This window comes from Castor canadensis, chromosome 14 (assembly GCF_047511655.1).
Source record: "Castor canadensis chromosome 14, mCasCan1.hap1v2, whole genome shotgun sequence".
NCBI lineage: Eukaryota > Metazoa > Chordata > Mammalia > Rodentia > Castoridae > Castor > Castor canadensis.
The window spans coordinates 4513041-4534247 of NC_133399.1; the positions used below are offsets into that span (position 1 = coordinate 4513041).

The window sequence follows — 21207 nt, forward strand, 5'->3', positions numbered from 1 at the left end:
ATATTGAGGTAGCACATGAACATAGTGAAAGGAGATCACAGTGTTCGGATAAAGCCAAGTGCAAGACTGTTGTAATTAACCTCCAGTCCCGAAAACAGACACAGAAATTTCTCTTGATCAAGAGGGTGCAACCATGTGCTCACTCTGGCTAAGGAAACATGCAAGCACAAAATGGCTGAACGTAGTTCCTCCTTGTATCTCTGAGGCAGTTGGGAATTCTCCCGAGTACTTATGGAGTTTGTGCTGGGACAGGGCTTTCCTGTGCAGTGTCCTCATAATTCCTTACTGGGACCTGGCTTCCCCTTGTGTCCATGAGGTTCAAGGGAAACACGAACTAAACTCTATGCCCTATTCCTTCAATCCAGTGCTTCTCAGTGCTGCCAATAAGTCCATAAATTTCCTTGAATCCCGCACATTGCCAGATTGCTTGGAAATTGGAAATCACAAGTGCATGTTGTTGGCTTCTTTGCACTTCCTGACTTAACTCTAAATTTTCCACAGATTGTTTCTTGAATATTGTTTTATAATGAAATGCTGATTAACTTAGATCATGACTTTAAGAGTATTACTGTAGGGGGAAAACCCCAAAAGTAAAGTATGTAGGCATCTCAAGGCAGAAAAGCTATTTGCTCTCAAAGAAAGGAGAAAAAAGGAGAAGAAATAAATTGGGAGTGGACAGACAGAGATTGGCAAGATCAGTTTTCTCCTGTGATATCTTGGTCTTGTGTTTGTTACTTGTTTTATTTTTGGTGACTTAGGTTTGTAATCATAGTTGTGCATTTACAGAGCAGCACTCAAACCAATTAAACCATATCCCCAGTCTGTGTTGCTGTGGTTAATTTGGAAATGGGGTCTGGTAAACAGTTTTTCTAAGCTGATTTTGAGTGTCATCCTGCTGTCAGTCTCCCCACTATCTAGGTTTACTGGGAGGAGCTATCAGTGCTAGGATCTTTGTGGTCTATTTGTGTTTTTTTCACTGTACTGGGACTTGAACTCAGGTCTTCATGCTTGCTAGGCATGTGGTCTTACCACTTGAGTGCTTCTACTAGCCCTTTTTTGTGATTGGCTTTTTCAAGATAGAGTCTCAAGAAATTTTTGCTAGCACCAGCTTTGAAGCAAGACACACCTGATCACTGTATCCTGAGCAACTAGGATTACAGACATGAACCACAGGGACCTTGGTTCTTCACGGTCTTATGCTGACTACATAGTGGGATTTTGACTCTGTGTCAGATTTGTCAAGTTATGATTCACTAATCATTTCAAAGATATTTGCACTGATTACTTCATAATCATTTTTGGTGCAATAAAGTATTTGGCAAGTGTTTGGGAAGTATTTGAGTTTGCAAAAGGAGTAATGGGAAGAATGTTGGTTCTGTGCTTTTTTTCTAGAGCAGAAATGATTGGAAGCTATTCATGAGGCTTAAGACATTCAGAATATAACATTCTACCACTTTCAGTATGTATTAATATTATCTTCTTGTACATAGTATTTCCACTTTGCTGTTTCTTCAACATGCTTGCCTACATACATTTTGATCCTACTTTAGACATTGCCAAGAAAGGCCTTGTGAAATAAGTCCACTGTCTGAGATATTACAGCAATTTCTCTTTCTGAAAATAGAATTTTGGATCCAGGGCACAAGCTCTTCTGATTCCACATTCTAAGTCCAGCTAATTATCCTTCAATTTCAAATAAAGAAGCATGGTGAAGGCAGGGAAAGGAGAATTACTGCACAGCTAGGGATATGCTGTGGGATGAGGCAGAGTAAGTACTCAGCTCATGTTCACCATCTGCAGGGTGTAGACAGAGATAGATTTAAATAGGCAAAGAACTGGGGGCAGGGACCAAAGATATGCATAGTTAAACAGTTCAAGTCACAGGTGTGTCTAGTTGTTATAACTCAGCCATAGTTTGGGAGAGGTTCTGCTGTTGTTATCTGGAGGATGGTCCATCCAAAGGAGGGTCTACTGTTGGAGGTAGATTTGGTTTCATGTCCTGAATAAAATATCTACCTTCTACTTCCTAGATTCGAAGTATGTTGCAAGGTGAATGCAGAGTGAATGAGTGAGTGAAAACACTGATTGAAAATGGAGAGATGCCACGTTTTTTTCCTGCTTTTAGTTAATTTATGGACTGAGTATGGAGTCCTTGCTTTTCAGGAAAAGCAGTTTGAGGAATTCTTACAATGCTTTTTGACTGACAATCCACATTTCTCTGTCTCTTCCTACTTGTTGTTATTTGTTCCCTTGTGTGGGAGTGGACCTGATATTATCTTCATGCATAGTTTATCCATTTTCATGTTTGTTCACCATGCTTCCCTTTTTCTCATGAGGAAAATTTGCACTATCATATGCAACAGGTATTTCATCATGCTTTCTGGCTCATTATTTAAGGTGGTACTGGGGTTTGTACTAAGGGACCCATGCTTGATAAGAAGCATTTATCACTTGAGCCACTCCAGCAGCCCTGTGATTTCTATAATGTTCAGGTTTTATCTTTCCCATTTCAGTGTATCCATATGTATTTGATATCCATGGCTATATACTTTATGTGTCTCCCACAACACCTCATTCAGGAAAAACTATGAATGCTCAGGATTTATAGTGTTCTGTAGTCTAAAGTTACTGCAGTTACTGAACGAGATGTGCTGAAGAGTTCATCTTTCCCACAAATGGAAATGCACAATGGAATGAAACCTGTCATTATACTTAGTGTGATTCTGCAAACATCTTCAGTTAAGTAAGGTAGATGTTAGGTTTGAGATCCATCAAGCAATATGAGAATTTCATGGCAGCCTGGACTAAATAGGGAGACCCTGTTTCAATGAATAACATGCAAAATCTTTTTAAAACCATGTTAAAGTCCTGTGAAAATTCTTCATGTTTTTGAATTCTGTATACGAAACATGCCCAAATTTTAAATTTTTGCAGAATGTTCCAGAGAACACGCTCAAGCTATAAGTGTATTATTTGACCATCAGCTTTAAGTTTATTAGTCTGTTGCCTACTTGTAAACCTGCAATGGGAACTGAGGTAGGAGGACTGCTAAAGCACATAGTTGGACATTGGCAGCACCCTACTTCAAATAATAACAGCTCCATAAAAGAAAGCACATGGATTAATGTTTGAGTTTCATGGATAGTGTGTTTTTTTTTAAATATGTAATGCTTCAGGAATTTGCATGTCATCCTTGTGCATGGCCATGTTCATCTTCTCTGTACCATTCTAATTTCCATATATGTGCTACTTAAGTGAACATGATACTGACTATTTTAGTCAAATCAGATCATTTGATAAGGTGTTTCTACTTTGATTTAAATTCCTGTTGAATTTACAAGTGAATTCAAATACCGTTTTAAAAATTTTCTACTAGGCTTTAATTTTATGCAACATTTCAGTATGTTTTCCTATCAGTGACCCAAATGGATAGAGATTTCCTCTGTCACCTGCATATCTGAACAGTTTCCTACCACATGGAGCTCTGCCCTGATCTCACATGAGGCCTTTCCCCTATAGTGAGATCAGCACCCCTGGCCAGCATTCACTGGATCAGCAACTGACACTTGCTTGGTGTTCTCAGAGATTGGACAATGCAGGAACCTTTCAGGGCTAAAGTTCCAGATTCAGGAGCTTATCAATATGGCATGTCACCACTGCACCTTGAATTAATGCTTAGAAGAAGAGAGACATTTCCTAGTGTCAGCATGTTATGAAAAGTCCAGGTGTCTTTAGGCTCTGTACTGAGAGTAGCATTCATTATTCTTCCTGAGTATCTTTTTTTCTTTCATTTCAGCATGTGCTCTGTGCTACACACTGTGGTTCTCTTTATCTCCCACTATGTACTATGTGCATATTGTGATGTTCATATATTTCTATCTTTTTTCCTTGAAACTGCACTGCGTGTTTTGTGAGGCTCTTCCTTTCTATTACTTAAGTCTGATCACTGATCCTGTGGATGCCACAGGCTTACGCTTTTTCTTCTCTCATTCTCTTTTGATCCTCAGTTGTCTATTTTGTATAGGGCATTGTCCATTACTGAACCTTCAGTGCCTTCCCATGTTTGCCCAATTTGAAAGATAATGCTTCACCACCTTTCTGGCTCTACACCTCAGAGGTACTAATAATTCACTGATGCACTAGTCTAGTCTACCATCTTCACATTTATTAATGACTTGTGCAGAAACTGATCCCTCCCTTCATTCAAATGTACATGATCTCTGTTTTATGTATTATTGATATGGTATGGTTTCATTTTTTTTCTATGTTGTTGTGTCTCCATTAGAAATCATTTCATTATTGGAGAAATTGCTGAAGTAGAATAAAACCTGCCTAGCAAGCAGGTTTAGAGTTCAAACCCTAATAATGCCAAAAAAAAAGAAGAAGAAATGTTTTCTTCATAGTTACCACAAGGGTTACATAAAATATAATATGGCTATTCAAAATTTAGCAAATAAGACTTAGCTTTAGTTGAATCTAAAGAAAATTTACTTTTATTTCCTTCCTACTCCACATTCAATATTATTCATATCATACTTTACAACTTTGTACACTTTATTAATTAACTAATAGTATTTGCTTATTTGTTTGTAATGTTTGTTTCTCACTGAAGTTAAAAAACATTTTAGTAGTATTGGGATTTCAGCACTGGGCCTCACATTTGCTAGGCAGGCACCCTACCACTTGAGCCACTTTGCCAGCCCTGAAGTTAAAATTTTTTACCATCTGCAATACAGCATTAGTGTATCCTAAATATGAATAAAATTTGTTCCAGTGGGATTAATGCCATTTTAAGGTTACTTTGTTTAATTCTTGCTTTTGTCATCTGTAAGCTGTCACATCACCTTTTTAAGGAGGAGACACACCAAATATTCTAAACAGATCATCAGCTTTCATAAATGCAGGGGTGACAGCACAAGCCTAAATAATCAATACTGCAATAAGAATATGTGGTTTGTAGTTCTGTCCTCAACTAAAGTCAGACTTTCATGGTCTTTCTGTTTGTGCATAATTGCTCAAAGAACAGTTTTGTATGATTTTATTACCTAGTGTTACAGAAACATTACAGACAGTATGACTGACAGCAAGAATAAGACTCAAACCCAGGTGGCTGGAGGAAAGGAAGGTTTATCACAGTAGAGAGCCAGCACCTGCATATCTCCAAAATGGTGCAGGCCCTGAGCTCAGGGTGGTTGAGGTTTTTCTATGAAGAAAAGCAGCAGCAAGCAAGCAGGGAGTGTGGAAGCAGACATGGAAGTTGTTCAAGGTTACAATATATCATGTCAGTGCACCAGCAGACGAAGGCCATCAGCAGTTTCTACTAAGTTAGCAAGGATGCAGGGGCTCCAGAAAGGGGTAAGGCTTTACTTGTCTTAGGTCCATTTCCCAGCTTTGATTTTTCTCTGGGTTTTCTTATCATTAGCAATATCACCTCACAGAAGAAGTGCTTATTCATTCAATTTATTTTCTTGTTCAATGAATGAAATCTTCTTATACTGTTAAAAAAGCATTAAAAATCTGTGAGATTTTATTAGTATATATTAACTATGCAAATGAATGGATCTCAAGCTGTGTGCTGGCTTGGCAGGTACTGTACTACTTGACTCACACCTCTAACTCTCTTTGGTTATTTTTTGAGATCAGTTGTTTCCCATTTTTATTTCTGTTTTTTTTTTTACCTGGACTGGAACCAATTCTCCTCATCTCAGCCTCCCAAGTACCTCAGATTACAGGCAATGGCCATTGGTGCCTGGCTCAGTATGATATTTTCATACATCTATGTGGTGTAGTTTGATCACAAACACTTCTGCACACTCTTCTCACCCTCCTGGTTGTCCTCTTCCTTTCCTCACATAGTCCCTGCTACTTTCATGTCTTTTAAAACAGTCATCTATGTCACTAAAAACTCTTCCTACATAGAATTATTTTTATAGTAGAAATATAAAACTATTCTGATAATTGAACAATATTAGTGTAAACTTTATAATATAGATACATGTAAAAAAACCTTTGGAAAGATACATAAAAAGATAGAAATTGCTTTGTGTAAAACACAAATTCTGCATGTACATATAGAAGATAAACAAATGTTCTTATTTGACAAAATTTTGTACCATACTACATAAGAAAAAATGGTGAAATGGCAGAAAGCCCTTCACCTACTGCATCTCGTTGGCCCTCGAACTTGATACAAAAATACTAATTTTGCTTGGCACCTGTAGATCATGCCTATTTACTTCAAAAGCTGACATTGGGAAGGTTGTGTTGAAGGGTAGCCTGGGTAAAGAAGTGACCCCCATCTTTGAAATAATCAGAGCTAAGTGCTTTGCAATGGGGCACTTGGTTTAGAAGCACAAAGCTGTGAGTTCAAACCAAAATCCCACACTACAAAGAAAGACAAAACTAAAATATGTAAGTTACTTTATACCTTTCTCAGACTGGCATATTTTGCTATTAGGAAGTGAAACTGGTCTAATACAAGCAGGTTTTATATTCAGTCCTGTCCAGAACCTATTAAGAAAAAGGGTTTATGCTAGCAAAAACAAAAACAAAAAGTTTTTCAGGATTTGAAGGATGACATTTACTAAGAATGCCCTTGCCAATGAACTGAGGAATTGGTATATAATTAGCAAAAGGGCTAGAGAGGGTCATAAAGGAAGATAAGCAGTGGATTTTGGAAGGTATTACCTGGATAGAAAATGGAAGGAATGGTGGATATACCTAATGGGCCTGGAGGATCTTCTTATTCAGAAAATAGTAAATTAAAAGAGAAGGTGCTACTGCTGATAATTTTGAGATCATCAGCAAAAGAGGGAAGATTATGTCCCAGAGGCTGGTGAAGAACTTGTGGAATGAAAAAGGTGTTGAAAGCCAGCCTGGGAAAATAAGCCAGCCCTGAGCAAATAGTTTGCAAGAACCTATTTCAAAAATACTGCATTCAAAGAAGGCCTCGTGGAGTGGCTCAAGTGGTAGATTACCTACCTAGCATGTATGAAGCTCTGGATTCAAACCCCAGTACCACAAAGGAAAGGATTGGGAATGGTGAAGATACAGAGCAAGCACATGTGGGACTAGAACCTGCAGTGGAGTCTTTGTCGTGGGAGTCAGTGATAAACTTATTGAATATCTATAGGTCAGCACTGCAGACTGTCCTCAGAATTAAAATACGTGATACACGTTGGTGTTTGGGGAATTCATTTGAATTTAGCAATGCCAGGAAAAGGCAGTACAGCTCTGAATATTGAACTGACTCTGGATGAGAATTTGACACCTTTTCCAATGAGCTTGTGTAGTGAGCACTTTCATAGTGGAAGGATAGCAAGTAGTGTGTGTGAAGTGAAATTTCCTGTTTTTTTCTATAGGTTTTCTCTCCCCCCTTCCTTGCAGTGAGCCACCATGGGTTGCACACAGACAGTGGTCTCTAAGTTTCAGAATGTGTACAAGCTTCTCATGTAGTATAGATTCAAAAGGCTGCTTCATTGAGTGGCTTTCCTTTTGTTCCCTTTATGGAATTGTTTTCTGTGAAATCATGGTTTATTTAAGCAGTTAGGGATTTTTTCTCCTGATTTGCCTGTAAGAATTTAATGATGAAATGATGCATTACGATGAAAGTTTTATACAGAATTGGGAAAATTCTTTTATGAATACTTTGATGAAATAAAATTTAGTTAGGAAAAGTTGGTGGTATATGAATTTATCACTTGATCTTTCTTGGGTATGTGCTTATTTATTTATTGTATGGTTTGTTAAAAGCTGGAATGACGATAATCATTTAATTTTGTTTAGTATTAAACAGGATTTGTGTTTGATTATATCCTGTGTGTGTTCATAACCCCTGATGTTGAACATTTTAAGGTATGGTCTTTTTGTTGTGGTTGTTTTGTTGTGTGACTCTGGTTGAACCCAAGGCTTCACAATTGATAGGCCCATGTTCTACCACTGAAGCACTCTACCAGCCCTTTATCCTGTTCTTTTTTCTTTTTTATTATGTTGTACCTGGGGTATATTGTCACATTTACAAAAGTTCTTACAATATACTATGGTTGAATTCACCTCTTCCATCATTCTTCATTCTTGTAATTTTCAAAATGCTCTGTTTTGTAGTTACTTTGACACATGGATTCATACATAGTTCTTGAACTGGATATGTATCCCAGGATGACCTTAACTTATGGTAGTCCTATGTCAGACCTCCAAATGTTGGCATCCCAACATTTGGAGTTGAATGTTGGTGGCTCACATGTCTAATCCTAGCCACTCAACAAGCAGAGATCAGGAGAATCATGGTTCAAGGTCAACTGCGGCAAATAATCCTCAAGCCCCTATCTCAAGTATACCAAACATGTAAGAGAACTGGTGAAGTTTATCATGCAATAGAGCACATGCTTAGCAAGTGTAATACCACAAGTAAAAGCCCTCTACCCACAAAACAACAAAACCAGATGCCAGGATGCTAGGCACAAAACACTGTTCTGTAAGGTGGTCAGATTTTGCTTTTCCTATTTCCCTATGCAATTTGATCATTGCACTGACATAGAGTAGGGTAGAATCCACGTTTTTTAAGTAGAAACTGGATTTGTTTTTGCCTCCTGTGTTAAGCGATTTTATTTTTATCCATCATTGTATGTTGCCTGTTCTATCATGAACCCATTTTCAGTTTATTAATGCCTGGTGAATGCTGTTTTCATTTCTTCTGAGATTTATTTTTAAATCTTTTTCCTTTTTTTCTTGTTTTTCTTCATTTTTCCTTAACCAAGGAAGGGACTTTATTAACAGACTGCTCAGAAAGATAGATGATAATAGGGATTTGGATGGCAAACTGGTCACAACTGTCTGTTGCATTCCTTGCTCATGACTACCCTGGAGCACTGTGTCCAGCATGGAAATGCCTGAGGCTCTTCCAGCAAAAACTCTTGTCCTCCCATGTCCATTCTACTGCACCCACCCAACTGCCCACCAGTAGCTGAAATCTGTGACATGGTCCCAAGGACAACATCCTGCCCTGGTTTGCTCTATCCTGACAGGCTCTGTCACACGTCTTCGACCATGTACATGGGCATTTAGTGCTCAAGCAAGGCTCCCAAATTCTTTAGTGCAATTGTAGCTATTTTTCATGTAAGGTCTCCCATTTTGACCATGGCTTCCTTATACTACAATCCTCCCACAGATACCTCTGATGTAGGTGGAATTGTTTGTAAATACCACCATGCAGAGTTAATGTCTGAGGTGATGTTGCATTACCTTATTGCCCAGGTTGGTCTCAAACCATGATCCTACCAATCTTTGTCTCCTGAGTAGATGAGTTGACAGGCATGAGCCACCACTAACCAGCATGCACTATGATATTTTCAAATGACACTTTTATCATTGGTGTCATGATCATCAAAGTTTACAAAAACTCCCTTTTTTTTGCATTGAATCTGGAACTGTGATTTCAGGCACTTCATTTTTGCCATCCATTACAAAATCATCTTATTGATAATTTTCAGTATCTTCTTTAATGCTACCAAAAAAGTATTATACATATTTTGGTGGAATTGATTTGAACTCAGGGCTTTGCACTTGTAAAGCAGGTGCTCTACTGCTTATGCCACACCTCCTCACATTTAAGAGATGACTTGGATTTTGGGGATCTTCTCTTTCGGCAGCTCTGTGTGGTTCCACACCTCTTCCTAAAGCAATTGAAATTATTCATTCTGAATAAGAGCATGAAAGTTGAGTAATATTTACAGAATATATCACATGTACATTAGGATTGCAAAAATTCCAATGAGGTTTAGGAGAGAAGGAAAAAGTAATTAGAAATAAAGATCCTACAAAGAAACAGTGCTGAAAAGAGTTAAGTGAAGATAGACTAAATCCTTTCTCTCCCTTAGGCAAACTGGGGATTGAAGTTAGGGATTCAAATTTTCTAGGCACCTGATCTAGCACTTGAGCCATTCCTTCACTCTGCAAAATCATTTTTTCACATTTGTTATCACATACTAATGTAACTGTGGGTACTTACAGTTGCTGAGAAGAAATGGTGAATGAGAGCAACTGAATATGGTATGGTAGGGAAGACTGGGAGCATTCCGTGATACCTGCATTGAACCTGAACCTGTGTAATGTTATTTGAAAGCGGATGTCAGGCCTTTGATGTACCTGATGAGGAAGTGCTAGGCCCGAGTTCAAATGTCAGAATCACAAAAAACTGGATGGAAGACTCAGTTGTGGTCATACACAATTGAAATCCCAGGCACTGGGGAGGATGTTGCACAAAGATTATCAATGGGATGGCAGTCAAGGTTATTTAGTTTGATTCAGTCTCAAAATTAAAGTCCTTATTTTTATTTTGCTCTCCAATAGAAAGCTTCCTACCAATTACCACGCTTTGGGCTAAACCCATTGTAATATACACACATACACACATACACACACATACAAAAGAAAATAAACTGTATTATCATAAACTGCAAATTTACCTTGCAAAGTAACATAAAAATAATAAAAATATATTTGATATCCTAACAATGAAAACAAAATGGAATACAGGGAAAGCATAATTAAAATGAGAAGTTAAGACATAAACTGTTGGCTCCCACCTTTAATCTTAGCTACTTTGGAGGCATAGATTAAGAGTATACAGTTCAACGTTATCCTAGGTAATTTCAGCTTGCTAGACCCTTTCTCAAAAATACCCAACCCATAAAAGATCTGGTGCAGTATCTAAATTCATAGAGTGCCTGCATAGCAAGTGTGAAGTCTTGAGTTCAAAAACCAGTACTGCAAAAAAAAAAAAAAAAAAGGTCATGAAAAACCTGCTCAAAAAAGTAAATCTGGCAGGAACAAGGCTCTGGGGATATGGGAGGGCCATTAGTATGGAATGTTTCAAGGTTGTTTGTGAAGGTTTGCAATTTATGGCCTGCACGAGAATTTGCAGTAGAAGGTCAGGGGATAAAGTTTTCTACATTTACAGACCCTAAAGGTATATAAAAGAAGGGCAAGGGAAGGGGGCGCTGTGTTCTCATCTACTTCAGGCCAGTTTGGGGTGGATTGGTGCCTTAAGGATGTATGGCATGTAATAACAGGAGGGTCTTGAATTGTTCCTTTGTTGTAGCATTGCAGGTGGCTGTTATTCTTTCTTGTAGGCACCTCAGGAACAGATTGATGAAACAAGGAAGGTTAGTCCTGTGATAATCAGGAGAAGGGGAGTAAGGAAAGGGGGCACCCATTGTAAGTAGGGAGACATGGGGTTGGCACTCTGTTTTTGGAGGCTGTTTGCTTATTCCCTGAGTCTTCATGCTCCATCTTGTACCAATCGCAATTTATAGGTGAAAAAGCATCAGTTTTCATCCTGCAGGGAACAGATGCCTCCTTCTGCAGCTGTGAGGAGGTCTAGACTGCATCGTTTTGTAGGACTACTGCAGCCAGGGAGTCTATTTGGTCTGTAGATAGTCTATCCATTGAGAGATGTCTTTGAGGCTGCTAGTTAGTTCTTTGGGAAGTTTGGAAAATTCAGAAATGGATATTCCCATGCCAGGCAGGCCAGGTCCAGCTCCAATAGGGACCCTCAGGGCTACCAGGAGGGGGACCAGTTGTACTCTTTTTGGCTCTTATGTGAGTATCAACCTGGGTGGGGACAGGGAAGGGGGGTCTGGAGGTGCAAACCCAAGTGTGGGGGACATAAAGGGTAGGGTGCAGGTTTCTGTCCAGTTGATTGGCATATAGATGTAGCTGTTTGTCCTGCACACCCAAAAGTATCCTGAAGTGAATTGAAGGCATCCTGATATGTGGAATTGGGTGAGCAGGAGGAGGTTGGGGAGAAGGATTGAGAGCAGGTGTTGATATAGGTGAATTTAGGATGTATATGGTGAGAATATGCTAGTGAAGCTGCTATTTGTGCAGGAATGGCATTGCCGCTGGAGCCCCTGCAGTTCCAGTCAGCAGCATTTTGGGTTTCCAGACTTAGAGTCCCACATTGCGAGTGGAGGAAGAGTCTGTTGTTTGCTGGAGTAGGGATTTGTTTGCAGGTGTCATTGGCAGGAAACAAGTATTTTGTATTTTGGAATACATTTACATCTTGTCCCACAAAATACTGTGAGGCGGTGCTGGCAGGTCATCTGAAAAGCTAGGGGGATCTGAGTGTCTGAAGTAGTCAGGACCAGAAATCTTTAGGTTTCTGTGAGCTGAAGGATTTTGGAGAAGGATGGTTATGTTGCAGTAGGAAAGTGGGAGTGTGCCCACCTGTGGATGTGATGCGTGGGATTTATGGGAAATGCAGAGTGGTGACTGATAGGCTAATTTAAGATCAGTTTGGACAGGACTGGTGATAGATCTTTGTGGGAGTTTTGGTGTTAGGGAAGGAGTTTCTAATTTCTCTGATGGCACCTTACCAGGAAAATTCTCGTTCCCTCTGTTAGAGTTATTGCCTGGATACCGGGAGCTTCCCATATACTCAGTCCAGCAGGTGAGATGACCTAATTGCGCAGTGAGAATGGAAGTGTGGATTTTGCCAGCTGTCCTAGGTGTAGGCAGAACCGACACTGGCAACTCAAGGTGGTGTTGTGGTAAAGAAGGAGTGTGGAGGTTAGGGTGACTGATTTAGGTTTGATGGTAGAATTACCTGAGAGAGGTCAGTGGAATGGAAGTTAAGTTATATGGTTACAATCCTCATAGTGTTACCATAAAGTAGATAGAATACAGAGGCAGAAAGAAAAAAATTCAATTTGGTTGGGAGAGAAGTCAGTGAAAGTCCCCAAAGCAATAGGTTGATAGTCTGTGATATTGATAGGTTGAGGTTTTAGCATAAAATTGGCAAAGGTCAGAGGCAAGTAGGGTCAGAAAAGTATGAAAGTGCTGGAAGGAGGTCATCTAGAAAGCTGTTACTTTTTCCTCTTCCCAGATAGGAGGAAGACAGGATATCTTTAGAGGGTGAGTCCTGTAGGGGTGGAAGGGTTAGGCATAAGAGATTGTAGTATTAATTTTGATATGTGTACTCATGGGTGGTGGCCCTTAAGCTTGACAGTGGTAGGAGTTGTTAGAATCACCTGATATGGATCTTCCCATTTAGGCTTTAAAGAGACAGATGAACGAGGCATTGACAGATATGCCCAATCCCCAACGTGTACTGATGTTGGTGAATTGGCTGAGAGATGATATTTGACGAGAAAATGATCAGCACACTTCCAGAGGGCAGAGTGTAGATGGGGCAAGAGAGTAAACAGAAGGGGAGCTGGAAGCTGAAGGGGCATGGTAGGCAAGCCAGGCAGCAGGAGTGATCGCCCCTACAAAAGATGAAAGGGACTGGTTAGACCGGGCTTGCAGGGAAGAGAACAAAGTTTAAGAGCCAAGGGGAGAAGCTTGACCCAGGCTAGGTGAAGTTCCTGGGACAGCTCTGTAAGAGTAGCTTTTAGGGTTCGATTGGTGTGCTCCGCTTTGTGGGAGGATTGGGGGTGGTAAGGGATATGAGATCTCCAGGGGATTTGGGGGTATAGTTTTATATCTTGGGTGACAGAGGAGGTGAATTCTGGGCCATTATCTGTTTGCAGGGAGGAGGGGATACTGAACTGGGGAATGATTTCCTTAATCAGGAAGGAGGCAATGGTGGAGGCTCTTTTGTTAGTGGTAGGGAAAGACTCCACCCATCCTGAAAAGGTGTCTACCAATATCATCAAATATTTAAACTTCTTTACTGGAGGCATGTGGGTGAAGTCCAGATGCCAATCGGCTGCAGTGAGGGAAACCCTGGCCAGATGTGTTGGTCAGGGTGGGGTTTCAAGTTAGAGTTGGGATGGGTTTTCTGGCAAATGGAACAAGATCTGGTAATCTCCTACAAATCATGGAGGTTTTGAGGTGTCATATGACTTGTGACTTTAGGTCAGTGGTGAGGGATTGTAGGCTAGGATGGAAAAGGTGATGGAGGCACTGAAGGATGAATGTAGAGTGTTGTTTGGGCAAAACTAGTCAATTTTGGAGGAACCATGATCCGTGTTCTTTTATGGTCTGTTGAGAGATCAGGTTTTGTTCCTCTTCTAGGGAGTAGTGAGGTTTGATTGAGGGTGAAGCTATGTTAAGGAAAAGGTGTTGGGGGATGGGAAGTCCTAAGGCTGCTCTTTTTGCTAGCTGATCTACCTGGTTACTGGCCTGGGATAGGTATTTTCCATCCTGTTGGTGTCCCCTACAATGCATGATGGTTGCCCTAGTGGGGAGAGCTGCTGCCTGAATAATTTATCAATTAAGTCCCCATTTATTATGGGGGTTCCTTCCTGGTTCAGGAATCCTCTCTCTCTCCAGATTAAAACATTGGAGTGGATTATGTTGTACGCATATTTGGAGTCAGTGTAAATATTAATTATTTTATCTTTAGCTAATTTTAGGACTCCAGTAAGGACTATTAATTCTGTCTGCTGAGATGAGGTCCTAGGGGGCAGTTCAGTGGCTTCTATCACCCATCGAGATGGGGAGTAGTCTTGATCATTATGAAATTCCTCAATTATTGCATACGCTGCCTGGTAGGGGTGTGCTTTATGGGAGCTCACATAAATGTACCACTTGGGGGCCCCAGGGACGTGAGAATCTATAATATGGGAGAAGAGGCTAAGAGCAAAATCAAGGGCTTTAAGGCATGAGTGGGCAGGGGGGGGGTTCCCTGAGGGAGGTGGAGATAGTGGGGAGAAAGGTGGCAGGATTTAGGACAGAGCACCTCGTAAAAGATGTTTGGGGATCCAAGAGTGTAGCATGGAGTATTTGGACGCTGGAGGGAGGGAGGGAAAGAAAAGCCCAGTGACTCAGGAGCTCCATCAGGGAGTGAGAGGACAGGACATGGAGGGGACTGTGAAAGGTTAATTTGTTTGCCTCTATAATAAGGATTGAGGCTGCTGCAGAACTCAGAGGCATTGGGGCCAACCCTGGAATACTGGGTCTAGTTGTTTGGACAGGTAGGTGATGGAGTGAGGCGTGTCACCAGCCTTTTGGCATAGGAGACCCAGGGCTTAGCCCTTGTCTGAACGAATATAGAGGAAGAAAGGTGTGGTAGGATCGGGGAGATAGAGGAAAGAGACATGGCCTAGGGCAGCAAAGACAGGGGAGAGGGATCAGGAGGCTAGGAGAGGCTCCCCTGGAGCCCCTTTGGTGGCATTGTAAAGGGGCTTAGGTATTAAAGAAAAGTTGGGTATTCATTTCCTAAAGTAGTTGAATAAGCCCAGTAGGGAGAGCAATTCCTGTTTATTGGAGGGTAGTGGGGTGTTAAGGAGCAAGCAAGGCAGTCTGGAGGGATGGAGTGGCGTCCAGGAGAAATGCAAAGGTAAGTGATAGAGGTGGTTACTAGTTGGGCCTTGGCTTTAGAGACACAATAGCCCCAGGCAGCCTGAGAGTTTAGGAGAGCAACAATGTGTTGTGTGCATATTTGTTGTGTGGGAGTGCAAAGGAGAAGGTCATCCACATGCTGGATGAGGCAGCTGGGGGTCAGTTGGAGGGACTGGAGGTCCTGTTGGAGAGCTAGTCCAAAGAAATAAGGACTATCCTGGAATTATGGCAGGATGGTCCGGGTTAGTTGCTGTGAGGTGAAGGTGTCTGGATCCGACCAGATAAAGGTGAATGGAGTTTGGGAAAGGGGTGGAGCAGTCTAGTTAAAAATAAAGCATCCTTCTATCTAATACAATAAAGAATTGTGTCTGGGGAGGGATGGTGGAGAGGAGACTGTAAGGGTTGGGAGCAACAGTGTGTGTAAGGAGAATGGCCTCATAGACTGCATAAATCCTGGACCAGATGGTATTGGCCATTGGGTTTGGGGATGCCCAGGATTGCCAGGATCACAGAAGTCTTTAACCCGAAAATGCTCAGGGCAGGAATGAACAAGACAGGACATATGAAAGGACTCACTCACTCAGGAAGGGAATGACAAAACACATATTGAGAGGGCCAGAAGACTGATGACCAACTGGAAAAATTTTATTTTTCACAGCCAGCTTTTTTTTTTTTCATTTTTCTTTTATTATTCATATGTGCATACAAGGCTTGGTTCATTTCTCCCCCCTGCCCCCACCCCCTCCCTTACCACCCACTCCACCCCCTCCCGCTCCCCCCCTCAATACCCAGCAGAAACTATTTTGCCCTTATCTCTAATTTTGTTGTAGAGAGAGTATAAGCAATAATAGGAAGGCTCGTCAGGATGGTGTAGTTTATGGGTGGATTTGTCAGCTGGGTCTAGGGGATCCTCAAAGTTATTGAGGTTTTTTGGGATGGCGAGTGAGGGTAGATTTTGTGAGTTTGCTAGGGGCAGGCATATCTGATAAAAGGAGTTGTTAAGGAGAGAATGCTGGGATTGAATGTGCCGTACTCAGGCCAGCAATGTTGGTTATGTAGCTGATACTGTGGCCAAATTTGAACAGAGGCAAATGAGTTTGTTTTATTTAAGTAGGGTATTAAACCCAGGGTTTTGAGATTTTTTTAGGAGACAGGCCAGAGGGCTGTCAGTCAGAACAGATTGCTGATACCTCAGGGTGTGGTGACTAGGGAGGAAGAAGGAGGCAGAGAATCACAGCCAGGCATTCCTTGGCTCTGAGTGAAGGCCGGAGGAAGGCTCAAGATCAGTTCCAGGTTATACCCTGATATGGATTCTAGCCAGTTAAAGTTATCTGAGGGGGCTGTCTGAAGGCGGATCCTGGATCCCAGAAATGGATAAAGTCTCACTCGTGTCACACTTCTGAGAGGGAGACTGGATTCTTACCTTAGCGCTTACCAGGAAATGAGCTGGTGGTGGGAGTCGTCAGTCAGTTGGCAAGTTACAATTCCAGAGGTCTATGGAGGTGGAATGGGAGAAAAGAGAGGAGGAGCAAGGTTGGAGATTGGTGTGTCAGGTATGTTTACTCATTGAACCAATATAGATCTAGGTCAAGATCAAGCCTCCCTATGTAACTCAGGCAAGGAGAAAAAAATCATCCAGCTGCTGTTGGGTCAAAGTAAGCTGGAGGAGTCAAGGAGCTCTCATTCTGTACCTTTGAGACAAAGGATAGAAACCAAGACTGAAAGGAGAAAGCTAGGGAGTAAGAAGGGAGGAGGCAGGACAGCAGCCTGGAGGTCAGCGTTAGTGAGGCCAGCCTGCAGTGGGGATGGGGAAGGGGGGATTGGGGAAAAGAGTGTATGGAAGGAGACCCCACTGGGGAATGAGATGCTTGTGGGAGACTCCTTTTGGGTTTTGGCACCAAAATGTTAGGAAAAGCCTAACAGCAATAAATCTTTAACAAAGACTCATGCCCATAAACCATATTCCTACTGGTGAGGTTGACCAAAAAGATTTTGCTCATTTTAATTATGTAAATTTCCCTAGTGTTTTTCCCTGTCATCAGAATATTGTTTTAGGGTAAGAGTTGAGGGGTTGGTGCTCTGTAGATTATAGATAAGTTCAATTTACTAGGGAATTTTCATAGTGTATGAATTTATCTGAACTTTTATGGATGTTTGCTTATTCTGTGATTTTCCAATACATGGAATGTTCTAGTTTATTACACTTTTCCATTCAGAATTAAACAATTTCATTGTATGCTGTTGCTTGCACTACACTGATAGCCTGGTGTGTTGAGTATTTCTCCTACTTGTTGCTTCATGTTGCTCTTGCCCCTATTTCATCCTTTCCCCTCTGCTTATCATTCTTCTTTTGCTGTTCCTTTGTTCTGTGTAAATGGTGTCCTATTAATTTGAAGTTCAGATGGTTATATAAATATATATATGTATATATGAATACATATGTATGTATATATGAATATACATATATGTATGTATATATGAATTTACATATATGTAAATATGAATTTATATATGAACATATATATAAATTCAGCAAAATGTTGTGTTGTATATTTAGCTGGTGTAGTACAATCTTGCTGAAATCCTTTATTTACCTATTTATTTGCTTATTTATCATTCAGGGTCTTGTGGTTTCTAAGGCAAGTGCTAAGCTAAATTCATTACTTACGGTAGGATGTTGTTGGTGTAATTGCTTCAGAACTCAAAACACTCTCCCCTTTTTATAGTTAAATTGTTCACATTCATCCCAATAGTGGTTCCCAGATGCCAGTAGACATGCAACTTTTCTCATGCATCTATAGCAATACTCAGTCTTAGGACACCTCATGCTACATTTATGGGAACAAGTAGTAGGAATTAGTAATGGGAAGTGCTAGAATCCCAGTGTACAACATGGAATTGTGGGGACCAGCTACCAAAGTCGATGCTTATTTTGTACTCTTAGTTTAAAAAATAATTCCAGTGAAGTGTCAGAAGTACTACATGATGTATGAAAGTAGATGGTGAATGAGAGCGTGATGACCCTGAACTGATGCAAGTACATGGAGGACTTTCTTGCAAAGGCAGTCTCTACCTCACCTGCTGTGACATTCACAGTTATTGTAGATGGTGTGGAATGTGGTAGGAGCCACTGACCTTTGAGCATGTGTTGCCACTTGTATTTGGCTTGGTTTCCATCACAGATAGATGATTTTCTCAAGAGAAAATTTAGCTAAAAGAGATGGGCAAAAGGGTTTATCTTTTCCACAAATGGAAATGCACAATGGAATGAAACCTGTCATTGTACTTGGTGTGGTTTGACAAACATCTTCAGTAAAGGCAGATGATCCTGTTTCAATGACAAACACACAAAATCTTTTAAAAACAAGTAAAAGTCCAACGAAAATTATGCATGTAGTTGAATGCTATATATGTAATGTGAGCAAATTATAAATTCTTGCAGAATGTTCCATAGAATACAACCAAGCTACAAGGGTATTTTTTATCATTCTTAAATAGTATGTGTATCCAATTTTTACTCCTGAACATCAGCTTTCTGTTTATCATTCTGATTCCTACTTGTGAACCCTGCTGCAATGGAACCTGGGGCAGAAGGACTCCTAAAATACATAGTTGGACATTGGTAGCATCCTATTTCAAATAGTAACAGCTCGATTAAAGAATGTTTATGGACTAATTTTACATAATTCTGTAAGTTATGTTTGACTTTCATGGATACTGTCTTTGTTTTGAAAATATGTAATGTGTCAGGAATTTGCATGTCATCCTTGTGCATGGCCATGTTAATTTTCTCTGTTCCATTCCAATTTCAGTATAGGTGCTGCTTAAGTGAACATCATGCTGACTGTTATAATCACATCAGTTGATAAGGTGTTTCTACTTTGATTTATATCTGTGTTGATTTATCAGTGAATTAAAATAGATTCTTCAAAAATTTCCAGTAGGCTTTAATTTTATGCAACATTTGAGAATTTGTCCTTAATATTTTTTGCTACAAATGACCCAAATGGAAAGAGATTTCCTCTGTCACTTGCATATCTGAGCAGTTTCCCACCACATGGCGCTCTGCCCTGATCTTACTTGAGGCCTTTCCCTTATAGCTAGACCAGCACTCGAGGCCAGCACTCACTGGATCATCAGTTGACCCTTGCTAGTAGTTCCCAGAGATAGGACAATGCAAGGTCCTTTCAATGCTAAATTTCCAGACTCAGGAACTTATCATTATGTCCTGCCACCACTGCACCTTAACTGAATGCCTAGAAGTAGAGAGAAGTTTCCTATTGCCAGCATGGTATGTGAGGTTCTTGCTTTCTTTACTCTGCAACTCCTCACTGTCAACTCCTCCTAAGTTGTTTGCAAAAGCTGGAGCCCAACTAGAAAGGAGAGAAACTGCAGAAACCACCTAGCATATCATCTTTGCCTTCTGAATGACTCTGTAGAATCATTGGCCTCATTTCTCAATTCTCTGCTGGACATCAGACCAGCATTCATAATTCAATATGTACAAAAGTGACAATCACAGTTTTGAATGAAGCAGTCTCTGATGCATCCTTGATGTATACATACAGTGGAAAGGAAATTTAGCCAGAGACTTCATATTGACTTAAGAACCTTGTAAATAATTATCCTTTGAAATGACACTCTGTCTCCTACTGTGGTTGCACTTGGTACCATGGTAGTGAGCAGAGCTTAAGTCACCAGAGAAGCCAGAAATGCTGAGTTTGTAACTGGCCTCTCAGACCCTAGGAGGTTGAGGAGGATAGAAATGACCTGAAAAGTTTGACCTGATAAATTTGAAGTAGAACATGTAAGAATCAAAAGTGTGTGCTTCCTTTGTTGGGCATCTAAGTATGATGGGAACATAAAGATGGTGGGGAGGTGGTCTTTACCACTGTTGTTATCAAGATTACTTTGCTTATGTAAGTTTTCAGTTGTTTGCATTTTCATTCATAGAATGTATCAGAAAGACAACTTTGGGTTCCTGCTGCTACTAGAATGCATTTATGCATTTGAGAGTATTATTGGAAATTTAGTAAATTTTTACAGTTTGGTTATTATGTTGCTTTCTGATATTCAGATGACCACACCTTTTGAGACCTTTGGAAATTGATTAAATGATGGAACACATAAATTTTTGACATTAAAACTGATGTACAACAACTGACAAAGGACATAGGAAACTGTTCAGTGAAATAATCTCAGAATAATTCTGAAGTACATGGAAAGATCTGCACGTGCATGCACAGGAGGTATCTAGATGCCCTGGTAGATGTGGATAAAAAGGGTCTGCACACACATTACTACAGTAGATTACTGCCACCTTAATCCTTTCCTGACTTTTTCCCTCTTATCCACTAAGCAGTTTTCTTCTATTTTTGACACTTTGGAATTTGGAAAAGTATATATATAGGAAAAGTATTTCATATATATATATATATTTATATATATAAATATATATATATATATATATATATATATATATATTCCATACAAAAGCCTCCTGGTTGCTGTGTTTAAGTATATTTCACAAGCAATCATGTGTGATATTGAACTAAAGCAGTTTCACATTTGTTTCAGTAGTCATGGTTTTGTGGTCTTTTCAAGATGTCTTCTCCAGGATGTAAAAAATAGTTCTCATTGACAATCATAATACATCCAGTGGGTATTAGAAACAATTTCATGACTTTTTTCATAATTGGAATTAGAGAAATGCCACTCCAGTCAAGCATTATTCTTTTCTTATGTATTTGGATTTTGAACACTAATTTTACTCAGCTAATTCCTCCATCAGGAACATAGATTTTGATTCATACGTGGTGTTTTATGTTGAATAGACATGTGCATTTCTCAAACACATTCTCATTCATTAGGGTATGCTGTACACTAATCCGTTTCTTTGGCTTATATTGTAGCTATTTATCA

At 40.1% G+C, this 21207-nt stretch overlaps 1 protein-coding gene and 2 non-coding genes across 3 annotated transcripts in view; all 3 read right to left on the reverse strand.

The window, feature by feature from the left end:
* The window catches only part of LOC109702864 (uncharacterized), a 260263-nt gene that overhangs the window by 145408 nt on the left and 93648 nt on the right, over positions 1–21207 (reverse strand). The window lies entirely within an intron of this gene.
* Positions 3157–3260, reverse strand: LOC141417039 (U6 spliceosomal RNA). Its single transcript, XR_012441670.1, has one exon. It is a non-coding gene; the product is annotated as a U6 spliceosomal RNA (small nuclear RNA).
* On the reverse strand, positions 19016–19119 carry LOC141417033 (U6 spliceosomal RNA). Its single transcript, XR_012441664.1, has one exon. It is a non-coding gene; the product is annotated as a U6 spliceosomal RNA (small nuclear RNA).